Here is a 12,963-nt window from a genome sequence, read left to right as displayed (position 1 = left end):
TGTTCAGATATTATCATTTTTGCACATTTCTTTAATATATCCTAGCTCATCGCTATTCTTGGGTCTGAGTATTTTGGAGATTTCCAACCTTTCATTCACACATTTTTAGTTCTCATTGAGTTCAAAAATTATAACACTTGCAATATTCACAACCATTTATGTTAGGACTACGTCAGTGGTTAGGACACATAAGAAATCTCCTATATGCTTTAGCTGACCAGATACGAAAGCTAGGCTACCCGCCAGAACCTAGTTTTTATACGCATTTGGTGTTTTTAACGTCAACCTCACTTTTCACTCAACGTTCCTTTGTTATTGTTTACAAATTTTATTTCAATAACTATTGGCTGTGCTATTGGAATATAATAAAATTTGTGAATAAGTGAAATATATTTTAGACAGGAGAATGTTTCGCAAAGGAGGGACAGTTTGTGTTGTTTGTTGTTGTTTTCCAAAACTGGCGAAAATATAAGTTTATTCAGAATTCCAGAGGATTCTACAAGGTAGATAAATGTTAATCTGTTTATAATCTGTTTTTCCGTTAACCAGCTGTTGCACCCCTACGAACGACAACCCTCAGAAGTCAAAACTTGTGCGAGCTAAGGATTAACGAGGTCTTACCTTTTAACGTGTAATTCCTAACACGGAAATAATAATTTTCATTTCACAGCATTATCTCAACGCAACTTTTTGAACGTTTTATTTATAATCATTTGGAAATGTCCCATGCAAATAAATTGATATTTTGTTCATGTTTTTTTTAGGGCTGCTTGTTGGCTGTGGTTATGCAACAGAGAGGATTTATTAGGTAAAAGTATCCATGCCTTGCATAGAAACTATAGGGTAGAAACATTTTGCCAAAGAAGTCATTTCTCAATCTGGAACTTGTAAACATCTATTCCAAAATGCAGTTCCATCCATATTTCCTTACAGTGCCACTAAGCACTCCTTGGAAGTTATCGATGATGATAATTGCGAAGGACCTCCTAAGAAAATTGCTGTCTTGGATGTTTTTTCAGCAAGATAAAAAACAAACCTATAGATGTGCACCCAAACTCACATCTTCACATATTTGTCCTACAAATTTTGAAAAAATGAAAGTCAAACTTGCTACCCAAGTTCTGAGTAACACAGTAGCTAGTGCAATGAATACTTATGTGAGTTTGGGGGCTCTTCCTGCAGATGCCATGGCAACTATAGACGTAATTGAAAAATTTGATAAATTATTTAATTTATTGAATTCTTCTGACAATAATCACCCAAATAAATTCAAAAATGTTTTTGATGGGTATGATTATCAGATGCAATACATGATAGAAATGAAAGATTTCATTTGTGAGCTGAGGATTTTGAATAAGGATGGAAATGATGTTACTTCCAAGTCAAAGTTCAAAAATTGTTGGATTGTTACCATCGATGGTATTTTGAAACTCTGGGAAAAGTTGCAAGCAGTAGATTTCAAAAATCTGAAAACTCGAAGAGTAAATCAAGATACAATTGAGAATTTTTTTGGTACTGTTAGACAACAGGGAGGAAATTGTGTAAATCCTACACCAATCCAGTTTGAGAGAGCTTTCAAGAAACTGTTTTTTCATAATTTTCTTCATACAACAAATATGAATTGCAGTGATGATTTTGACGAATTGCTGATGAAACTTAAATCTAATGATATTATAGTTACTGATGAAATTTCAAAGCCTTTAAAAGACGAGAAATCAATAACTCTTCCCGATTATGATTACAGACAAGAACTTATACCCATGCAGAATGCTTTCAATTATGTCTGTGGTTATTTAATCAAAAAGTCATTGATTGTTCACAGCTGTTAAGTTTGTAGAGTATTCTCGGTAGAGGTTAATAATTTAGATTATAATAAATTGTTGACTCATTTCAAAGCATTTGAAAATGATCAAAGTTGTTATGGTGGACTTAGGTCTCCTAGTGAAGACTTCATTAACTTCATTTATCAATGTGAGGAGATATTCATTTCAAAATTTGATTTGTGCAAAGGAAATCGCATATCACTTTCATATCTGGAGGAAATGAGAAAAATTAGTTTTACTCACCCTTGTTCTCAGTTTCTGTTATTGTATGTAATCAAATTATTTATCAGATTGAAGATATTCTATACATTGAAATTCTCAAATAAGGAAGGAAGGAAGGAAGGAAATGAAGAATAATAAAGCTAAAAAAAAACAGAAAGCTTTCAATACTGTCTCATCTTTGAGACATATATATATATATATATATATATATATATATATATATATATATATATATATATATATATATATAGATACAGCGATATAGATATTATTGAGTGTATGATATAAATCAAAAGGAGGAAATTCGTGGACATGACACTCAAGAAATATGGAGGCAAACCGCGGACACGTGTTTCTGGCTGTTGGCCTCATCAGCGCGGTGCAGCCAATTGCAAAGGTGGACAACAACATGTTACCAAAAATGGAAAAAAGAAAAAAAAACATCACATATGCACGGTGTCACCAACAGGAGCCAACCGCACATTTGTGGTTTCAATTAGAAGACCCAGCATTCCCAGGCATCATCTAACATCACCACGTAGGCAGCTCTAGCTACCTGCGTGACTTCCGGGTCCAGGATATAGATACAGCGATATAGATATTATTGAGTGTATGATATAAATCAAAAGGAGGAAATTCGTGGACATGACACTCAAGAAATATGGAGGCAAACCGCGGACACGTGTTTCTGGCTGTTGGCCTCATCAGCGCGGTGCAGCCAATTGCAAAGGTGGACAACAACTGGTTACCAAAAATGGAAAAAAGAAAAAAAAACATCACATATGCACGGTGTCACCAACAGGAGCCAACCGCACATTTGTGGTTTCAATTAGAAGACCCAGCATTCCCAGGCATCATCTAACATCACCACGTAGGCAGCTCTAGCTACCTGCGTGACTTCCGGGTCCAGGATATAGATGATGATGTTAGATGATGCCTGGGAATGCTTGGTCTTCTAATTGAAACCACAAATGTGCGGTTGGCTCCTGTTGGTGACACCGTGCATATGTGATGTTTTTTTTTCCATTTTTGGTAACCAGTTGTTGTCCACCTTTGCAATTGGCTGCACCGCGCTGATGAGGCCAACAGCCAGAAACACGTGTCCGCGGTTTGCCTCCATATTTCTTGAGTGTCATGTCCACGAATTTCCTCCTTTTGATTTATATCATACACTCAATAATATCTATATCGCTGTATCTATATCCTGGACCCGGAAGTCACGCAGGTAGCTAGAGCTGCCTACGTGGTGATGTTAGATGATGCCTGGGAACATATATATATATATATATATATATATATATATATATATATATATATATATATATATATATATATAATATATATATATATATATATATATATATATATATATATATATATGTGTGTGTGTTGTTTTTCCCGTTGTTCATCCGTTGTGTACTATTCGATAGTCGACGTTTCGCCATCATCTCAGATGGCATTATCAAGACGAGATACTGCTTCACTTCGAGAGGTGTAACTGATGTTAGGTTCTTCTTGTGGTGTTTTTATATGGTTTCGCTTGCGTAAGTAGTATGGATTTGTTACCTGTTTTTCCACCTGAGGGTTTTTGATGGCTTTTGGCGGTTCTCCTACCTGTTTTTCTACCTGAGGGTTGTTAATGGCTTCTGGCGGTTCTCCTACCTGCGATGGTTCATTATCAATTTGTGGTTGTCTTTGGTGGTTGTTTTTAATTATTGTTTTCCAAATCCTTGGGATGTTTAGTGAGTCATCCCTTTTGTTGATGAGGCCTTGCTTTTCGATTTCGATAGCTTCCCTGATTTGACGAATTCTTGGGTTTTGCACCTGTGCTATCTGTTTTGTGGACTCAAAATTAATCTTGTGACCTGTTTGTAGATGGTGTTGAAAGAGGGCAGAGGAGGTTTGTTTTGTTCTTATCGAGTTTTTGTGCTCCTGGGTTCTGGCAGATATACGTCTGCTGGTCTGACCGATATATTGTTGACCACATTCCTCGCATGTGATGCTATATACTCCTTGGTTTTCTAGAGAAATTCTCTCTTTCGGTTTGGGCAGCCAACTGGATATCGTTTTGTGCGGTTTGTAGGTTGTCCGGATGTTTTTACGTCTTAGTATTCTCTCGATTTTGTCGGTCACACCTTTGACATAAGGTAGTGTCACAGATTTTCTGTCGTGTGGAGAGTCTTCTGACGATCGACAGATCCACTAAAAATACCACATAACATATGTAACATAGTGAAATAAACATTTATCTATCGCACATATTTCATCGAAGTGTGTCTTGAAACCGATTTTATGTTGTTATTGATAATTACGTACCTATGTTTTGTTATTTGAATTGATTGAATGTAATGAATAAATAACAAGTTGGATTGTTTGTTTTTTCAAATAAGTCTTCAAATAAGAAATCTCTTGTTTAAGAAGAATAGATGATGATAATTTAGGAAAACCTATGTTTATGTTTGCCAGTTATTAGGTGACAAGGTAGTCTGTTTGTATTGTTCGTTTATCTACGAAATTTATCTCAACCAATAAGAAGTGTAATTTTTGTAATATACAAAATGTTAGGAATCACACGTTGAAAGGTAAGACCTCGTTAGTCCTTAGCTCGCACAAGTTTCGACTTCTGAGGGTTATCGTTTGTAGTGGTGCGATAGTTGGTTAACGGAAAAAAACATTTTAAACATTAGAAATATTCCTAATTTTTATCAAATTTCACTATTGAACTTAATTGATAATATCTACTTATCTCTATAATCAAATTTGTCAATATGCGAGTTTATTTCATTATAATGTACCACAAAAATACCATCACTTTTTCTGTGAATAGCGAAAGCATGTTTTTTTCAGTGTACTTTAACAAGAAATCGTTGAAATCAACCAAACTTTTTTCTTCGTGTATATAAAGGTGAATACTCAAGGTTACGAATTTTGAGCAATCGAACATCAAAGTTTTCGCATCTGGTAAATATGTGCTTTACCTATACTGTGGTTTTATGTCCCCTGTCATTTTCCGGCGGGAATGGAAGAATGTATATGTATATAACATCTAACATTCCGCGGGTGACCAACGTTAAATGGTGAGTAAAAACAATTTTAATGTACCTATTACAATCATTTCATTTCAATGAAACAATTTGTCGGTGAGATCTGCCAAGTTTCCAGTGGTTAAATTAACTGAATGAGTATTTTCCACACTGCAAACTCTAAAAGTAACGACTCAATCACAAGTATATAAAAAAAAAACACCATCGGAAATTAAACTTTGTTTATTTTTTTTTATCGACACTTCAATAACTTGTCGCGACAGTGAAGTGAACTGTCAAAAGAGTATCGAAAAGATATAATCTTTATTGAAATAGGAAACCTAATATACATATCTATGAGTGTAATAACACTAGCACAATGAAATATAAAAAAAATGTATGTAAAAAATTTTAAATTTAAACAATTTGAGATTTAAACTAGCATGTAGCCAGACAGTGAATATTACATATAAAGATTTCAGTATCATATGTTAAGTAACATTTAAATAGATAATGAAATATAGGTACATATATACATTAACTTATTATTAAAACAGTGATATTTGGTTTCATTACAGATACAAATACCCTAGTGAACAATTAAAAATAATAAATGATAATCAATAATGTCCCAAATAATTCCACATAACTATACAATTTGTATTTTATTACTCTTTCTTAAATTCTTTAAGTGCTCTTTTGAAATCTTTTAAAATGTATTTTTTTTTTATTTCTTCAGGTAATTCATTGAACTCGTGGAAGCCCTTAAAAATTAACGAATTCATGGTACTTCCGAATGCCGGTCTGTTTATATGTATATTATTGGAATTTCTTGTATTATAATTATGAATGTTTTTATTGAATTTCATGTAATCTTTAAAATATTCTGGTGCCATCCCATTTACAATTTTGTATACTAGAGTCATTGTACTTATGATGTACTGTTTGGAACCTTTGGTGTAGTAATGAATATTACTGGAGTTTTTTCCCAACACCAAATCGTTATTTTTACACCTCGACACGTGTTTCGATCACCAAGTGATCATCTTCAAGAGGAAGATAAAACTCCAGTAATATTCTTTAGTCATTGTAAAATAGTAGAGTCTATCTTGAATTTCACTAGTTCGGACTTCCATTGTCTACTATATAAAATGATTTGAAATCCCTGAAACAAGTAAAAAAAAAAATTAAAAAAGAATAGTTGAAAATAACAATTATATTAAGCAACAATAAACCTGAAATAAAATGATATTGAAATAACCTACAAGTAAAAATATAAAAATTGAATAAATAAAAATTAAAGGAATGAAAAAAGAAAATAATAAAGTGTAGCGATTCCAAGTCACGTTAGTTCACGACGTTTCGATTGTTGGTAACTACAATCGTCTTCGGGTGATGACTGTCATCACCCAGTCATCACCCGAAGACGATTGTAGATACCAACAATCGAAACGTCGTGAACTAAGGTGACTTGGAATCGCTACACTTTTTTATTCTTTATTATTTTCTTTTTTCATTCCTTTAATTTTTATTTATTCAATTATTATATTTTTACTTGTAGGTTATTTCACTATCATTTTATTTCAGGTTTATTGTTGCTTAATATAATTGTTATTTTCAACTATTCTCTTTTAATTACTCTTTTTTACTTGTTTCAGGGATTTCAAATCATTTTATATAGTAGACAATGGAAGTCCGAACTAGTGAAATTCATCACGAAACATTGTCAATCACCTTCAAACAAAAGTAGAGTCTACTTTCAACTGATAACCAATTCAAACAATCAAGCATACTTTTTATGGGAGTACGGCGATTTGTTTTCAAGATTACTCTCATCCCTCGATTTTGTAGTTTTTGTAGCATATTTAATTTGTTGAGGTTAAATAAAAATAATAATGACGCACAATAATCAAAATGTGGTTGAATAATGGTATTGTAAACTGTTACTTTGGACTGCGTTGACAAATTTTGTGCTATTCTACTGAAAAAATATAGTTTTTTCGATATTTTCTTATGTATATATTCAAAGTGATTGTCAAAATTTAAAAAATTATCCACACAATTGTGTCATCACAATTGTGTGATGACACAACTTCAATTTTTTCGTTATTGATATTGAGATTTATACCATTGATATCTAGAGAACTGTATTTATATTTCGTGATGAATACCATTGCTTTTGTTTTTGTTATGTTTAACTTCAATTTGTTAGTGCATAAATACTCATTTACCACTCCTATGAAACAATCGATGAAGTTAATTAGCATTGGAAGGACTACTGAGAGTAATAAAAGCAGAACGATATCTATTTTTACTTTTGGAGAACTGAATTTCTGAAGAAAATCTTTTATTTCAAACGTTGGGAACAATTAATTTATTCCAAAATCTGTCGATATCCTCACCTGAAAACACAGAGAAAACAGAAAGGTAGAAAAAATGTGATCTATATTGATTATAAAACTTTCAATTACAAAAACTGTTCTTAAGAAGAGAACAACCCAGACGAATTTTTTGTAATATTGAAAGACAGAAAGTTAATTCAGGAAAAATATCTTTTTAGTCATCAATACTAATATTGTTTTGGGTTATATTTCGCAACAAACACAACCAGTATTAAGAAGAAACTGATTCATTGTAAAAGGACTTGGAATTCCAGACTGATTAGGTGCAATGTGACAAATGTGACCACTGGATTCATTTGGTATGTATCAAAATTCATGAAGATAAACCTTCAAACGTGGAAATGGGACATACAAACTTGTGGTTTAAGCAAAGTTACTTCATCTAATTTTGGAAATATTTGTCTAAGTAAAAGTGAAGATAGCTTGATAAATATCTTGAGCGCATTTCTAATCCAAAAAATATTGAATCTAATCTAGCAATCAGACATGGCATACAATTTGAAAAGAAAACTATTAGTGAATATAAAGCAATAACTAGCAACAAGTGTGATCTTTCTGGTTTGATAATTCATAAAGAATATCAGTTCATTGCTGGATTTCCAGATGGGTTTATAGACAATGATGGCTTGGTTGAGGTTAAATGTACCTTATTCGTGTAGAAATTCAAATCCCAATGAGACATGCTTTCTTGGTCAAATAACCCTTTGCGATGAGAGTTCCAGACCTATTTTGAAAAATTACAAATATCAATATCACATTCAAAGGCTGACAGATTTTGGTGTAATTTGGATATCGGAGGATGTTGAAGTAGAACACATGTATAGAAGTGATCATTTTTGGAGTAATGTTTCCTAAATTGAACATATTTTTTCATTTAATGATGCTTCCAAGTCTCTCAGAGGTCAGTAGTTACAACTATATTTGTTGAATGGAAACCTGCAAATGAACTGATTAAATCACCAAATCGAGTAGTTGCTGTTTCAGAATATTATATAAACATTGGACAAAATTACTATATTTCATATTTTCCTAGTTTCAATTGTGAAGTGAAATAAATTACAAATGAAAATTTGGAAATAACCTTGGGGAACAAATTTCATTGTAGGACATTTTCTCTGGCCCTATGTTATTTTAGTTTGATTATACCAATAACATCTTTTATTATTATCATCATTTGCCTGAACATATTTAATGATGCTGAAAAAACATTTCAAATTGTAATCTGTATGCTGGCTACCAGAATATGCTTGTTTGCCAATTGATCCCTTTCAGTGGAAGAGCTTCATGAAGCAAGAGCCGAATTGATCCCTCTACGAAACCCTTCTTCACTTGGAAGGATCGATCGCAGCTTGAGAAATGGTTCTTATGGAGATTCTGTAAAACATGTTCTTCCTTACGAATCAGCAGATAGTTGTTCTGAAAATCTAGAGAAGAAAATTGGATTGGATAATTTAGGAAACACTTGCTACATGAATAGCATTTTACAAATGTTGTTCATGACGAAGAATTTCAAGAACGAAGTTTTAATAATGAATGAGAACGGGAATGTTTCCTACTTATTCATCAAATTCAAACACCTGTTCATGCAGCTGCAGTTTCGTAAGAAGGTATCATCTTTCCCTCCAACCGATTTCCTGGAGTCTTTGAAGTCCACTAGATACTCGTTAGGACAACAAGAGGTTTGTTCCGAATTCTTGGGGTTCTTGTTGAATACTCTTCGTGAGCAAAACAATAGCAAAATCAATACTCCTGACCGCTCTGGACTGAATGATTCCGTACAGCCCATCTCGTCTTGTGTTTGTAAATCTTTTGTTGGAAAAATCCTAACTTGTTTACTCTGTGGTAAATGTTCAAGAAGTACCAAAAACTTATGTGAATTTCTGGAACTTCATCTAGCTTTTCCTAATATGACTAATAACCAGTCCATGCAAAGCTTATTGTTAAATTATCTGAAAATGGAATTTTTAACAGGTGATGATCGAAAGAATAGCTGAGGCACCAGTCAATCTAATAATAACACTGATGATTTTCAAAAAAGACTCAACCTCTAACGGAACCAGCAGACCACTATTATAATATTCATGCAGCCATTGTTCACTGTGGTTCTGGCGTTGAATTTGGTCATTATAACGCCTTGGTCAAAGACGAAACGGACTGGTTTAAGTTTGACGATAGTCGTGTGACGAAGTATTCTGGCGATGCATTGAATTTATTGGAGCCTCTGGAGACACCCTACATTTTGTTTTATAAGAGAGAGGACATTGTTAGATCAAGATCTTCAGATGATGTGGTGCTGCAGGTTTTTCCGGGTTTTCCTACAGCTGAAAAAGCAAATGCGCCACTGGAATCAATAAAGTCGCCCCGGAGCGCCAATTAATTTTTATTGTTGTTTTTATTTTATTTTTATCGTTGCGTTTTAATAAAATTTTTATAAACATCCCTCAATTACAGAATTCTAAATTGATAAAAAGTTATAGTAATTCCAATTATTCAGGTTACTCAGATAATTCAAGTTCTCATCATTTTGCTCAGTTGTGGATATTGAAAATTAACTTTTTTTTTTAATATTTAAAATATCATAATGAAGTGAATGGAACCTCATTTGAATACTGAAAAGGGTCAATTGAAATTTAAGAACATGATAAGCAAGTGGGTTTTTATTATATATTTTTTCAATATGTGTGTGAATGGGAAGAATGAAAAATAATAATTACTTACAGTTTAAAGGAAATTATCATTAGAACTTCCCATGATATGAGTCAGAAATGTTTGTTTTGTAAAAATGGAGTGTCTCAATTATGTTTTGAACTAACATGCAGCTTTTAGCAGAGAATTAGTCACGCTGGTATGATTATTTGTGAATATGATTAAAGGAAAAAGGGTCTTCCATACAAACTTTGTATTTGCACTTTATGTTCAATATATTGGGTTGTCATTTATTATTCATTTTCTTTATGTGAAATGTGTTTATTTCAAAGTATGTTGATTTTAAGAATCTTGAGTTATATTTTTTTGAATATGTTTATTTTCATTAAACTTTTTGGTACTTAGTGCTGTAAGTTTTGGACTTTTCCTGCAGCTGATACAACAAATGTGCTACCAAACATCAGTTATTTCTTGACTATTTTTGTGACATAGGAATTGTTCTAAAGATTTTCCAAAAAATGTCTCAAATTTAGGCTATATATCAAAAACTAATATTCAATAATTATTTAATATCATCTATTGAAATTGTCATCATAATGCTCTACCTCAAAATTTACATTACCAAAATCTTGAATTCCATATACTCTAGCACAATTCTAGTGTCATGATTGTTATTATTGCTGATTTTTTTACGTTCATTCCATTTTCAGGGTCATGGAACTAGACCTGTGCATATTTTATTTTCATCCCTTTCAAAATAATACATGTACCTATATGTCAAAAAAATCGTTTTTTTTTATTTCTCCCCGACGGAATTGCAAATTGATTTGATCTTGTATACCTATGTCATCTATGAAAAATGTGCTATATTTTGGTGAAAACGAAACGAGCATTCTCAGTTTACTGAAATATTACAAAAAATATCAAACACATTTTTTTAGTTTTCTCAAACTTCCAACGGCACTACAAATTGATTAAATCATGCAAATATTATAAATTTATAATTTATCTGTAGCATTTTGGTAAATAAATATCGATGATCTATCATTAACGAAAGTTTCAGCAAAAAATGCCAAAAATATTTTTCAAGAAATCAAAGACATCGATGAGCATTTGGTATCTTTCATTTCTTTTATCTTTAAGACACCCTTGAATTTCAAGGGTGTCTTAAAGATGTTTGAGTAGATTTCAAGACTTGAAATCTACTCAAACATTTATTTCCAGATGTTAAGGTAAATGCATACAAAAGTGTGGCTATTCTGCGAAACTTGGCAACAGTGCACGGGTATTCTCCTATCAGTGTTGCCAATGACATCTACAAAATACCCATACCATTCAACCAAAAGACCCGATTTTGCCCGCGCACTATTTCAAAATACCCGCACTTTACCCCATTCTGACACATTCAAAAGCACTTGAATTTTGTCTCCAGAGAATTACAGTTTGAAGCGTTAATAAAACGTGACTACAAAAACAAAGTTTTGTTTCACATTAAAACTACATTTGACATTTTCAGGCACAGAGATAAATAAATATCCTTTAATTCTATGTGGATCAAATATATTACAATCTTTCAAATATTTTACTGATTTGAATTTACTACACAGTCTTCAGTAGTATTTCACATCCTGGTTTCAGCTCATGGAGCAAAAGTATTTCCGATTGGAACAGAAAATTGCATTCCCTGAAAAGAAACAAAACATAAGACACCAATTCAATGTAAACTTTGGTAAACCTGTTTACAAGTGTGGCTAAAATATCTTTTGTGGTTTTTGAGGGATTAGTAGATCAGTATTTTCCTTCAGAGGAAGGAGGAAGATACTGTTCTAAAATACGATCAACATGCTTTTACTGACAGCCATCTTGTGTTAGCAGGATCCAATGTTCTGTGAATTTCACTCTGAAAAAACTCTTGAAATTCCTGAAACTTCACTACTCTTGCATAACTGCGGTGAAAATGGGAACCTATATCCCTCAATACGTCCTCAACAGATCTGGGAAGTGTCAAACATGCTTTTGCGATGCAGCAAGGTGAATCTTATATGGCACAAACACTGAAACACTTCATACAAACAATATAAGGTAGTACTTCTGTCAAAAACGTGAATACAGAATTTCTTTCTCCAAACATTACATTTGTTGTATTAGAACAAAAACCCACCAAATTTTGTATTGTGATGTTTCTGGGAAGTGTCAAACATGCTTTTGCGATGCAGCAAGGTGAATCTTATATGGCACAAACACTGAAACACTTCATACAAACAATATAAGGTAGTAACTTCTTTCAAAAACGTGAATACAGAATTTCTTTCTCCAAACATTACATTTGTTGTATCAGAACAAAAACCCACCAAATTTTGTAGTGTAATGTTTTTTTTTCTTAATATTTTTCAAACAATTAAAAAGGTCGTCTGCTCTACAAGATTTCAAATCAACCATATCAAAAAAAAATTGTCAGAACTGATTGTTTTTCAATATAATATTAATGACGGTGAATGCACACTGCTTTACAATGCTCCTACTGTTGTTTCATCTGCAATTATGAAAAAAAGGTATTTTGTAACACACTATTCAGTGTATCTTCAAATTCACTTCTCAATACATTTTTCATTATTTGAGTTGACTTTGTGCGTCTTGTGCCATTTTCTTGGTAATTTCAGAATCAGGGAAAAGGTTTCCAAGTAAGGGACACAACGCGTGTCCATCAATAAGAAAGGTAGATTATTTGTTGCTAATAATGAACATATTTTCAGTTCCGATCTTCTGATTTGTTTATTCTATTCAACATTTTTACCAACGCAATTATTTTTGGAGTGTTAGACACCTGTGCAATGTTATATACATGTT

Source organism: Leptinotarsa decemlineata, unplaced genomic scaffold, assembly GCF_025532065.1.
Source record: "Leptinotarsa decemlineata unplaced genomic scaffold, Ldec_3_MD MMD2_tig00004067_RagTag_RagTag, whole genome shotgun sequence".
Lineage (NCBI taxonomy): Eukaryota > Metazoa > Arthropoda > Insecta > Coleoptera > Chrysomelidae > Leptinotarsa > Leptinotarsa decemlineata.
Note: the sequence above shows the minus strand (reverse complement) of the source record.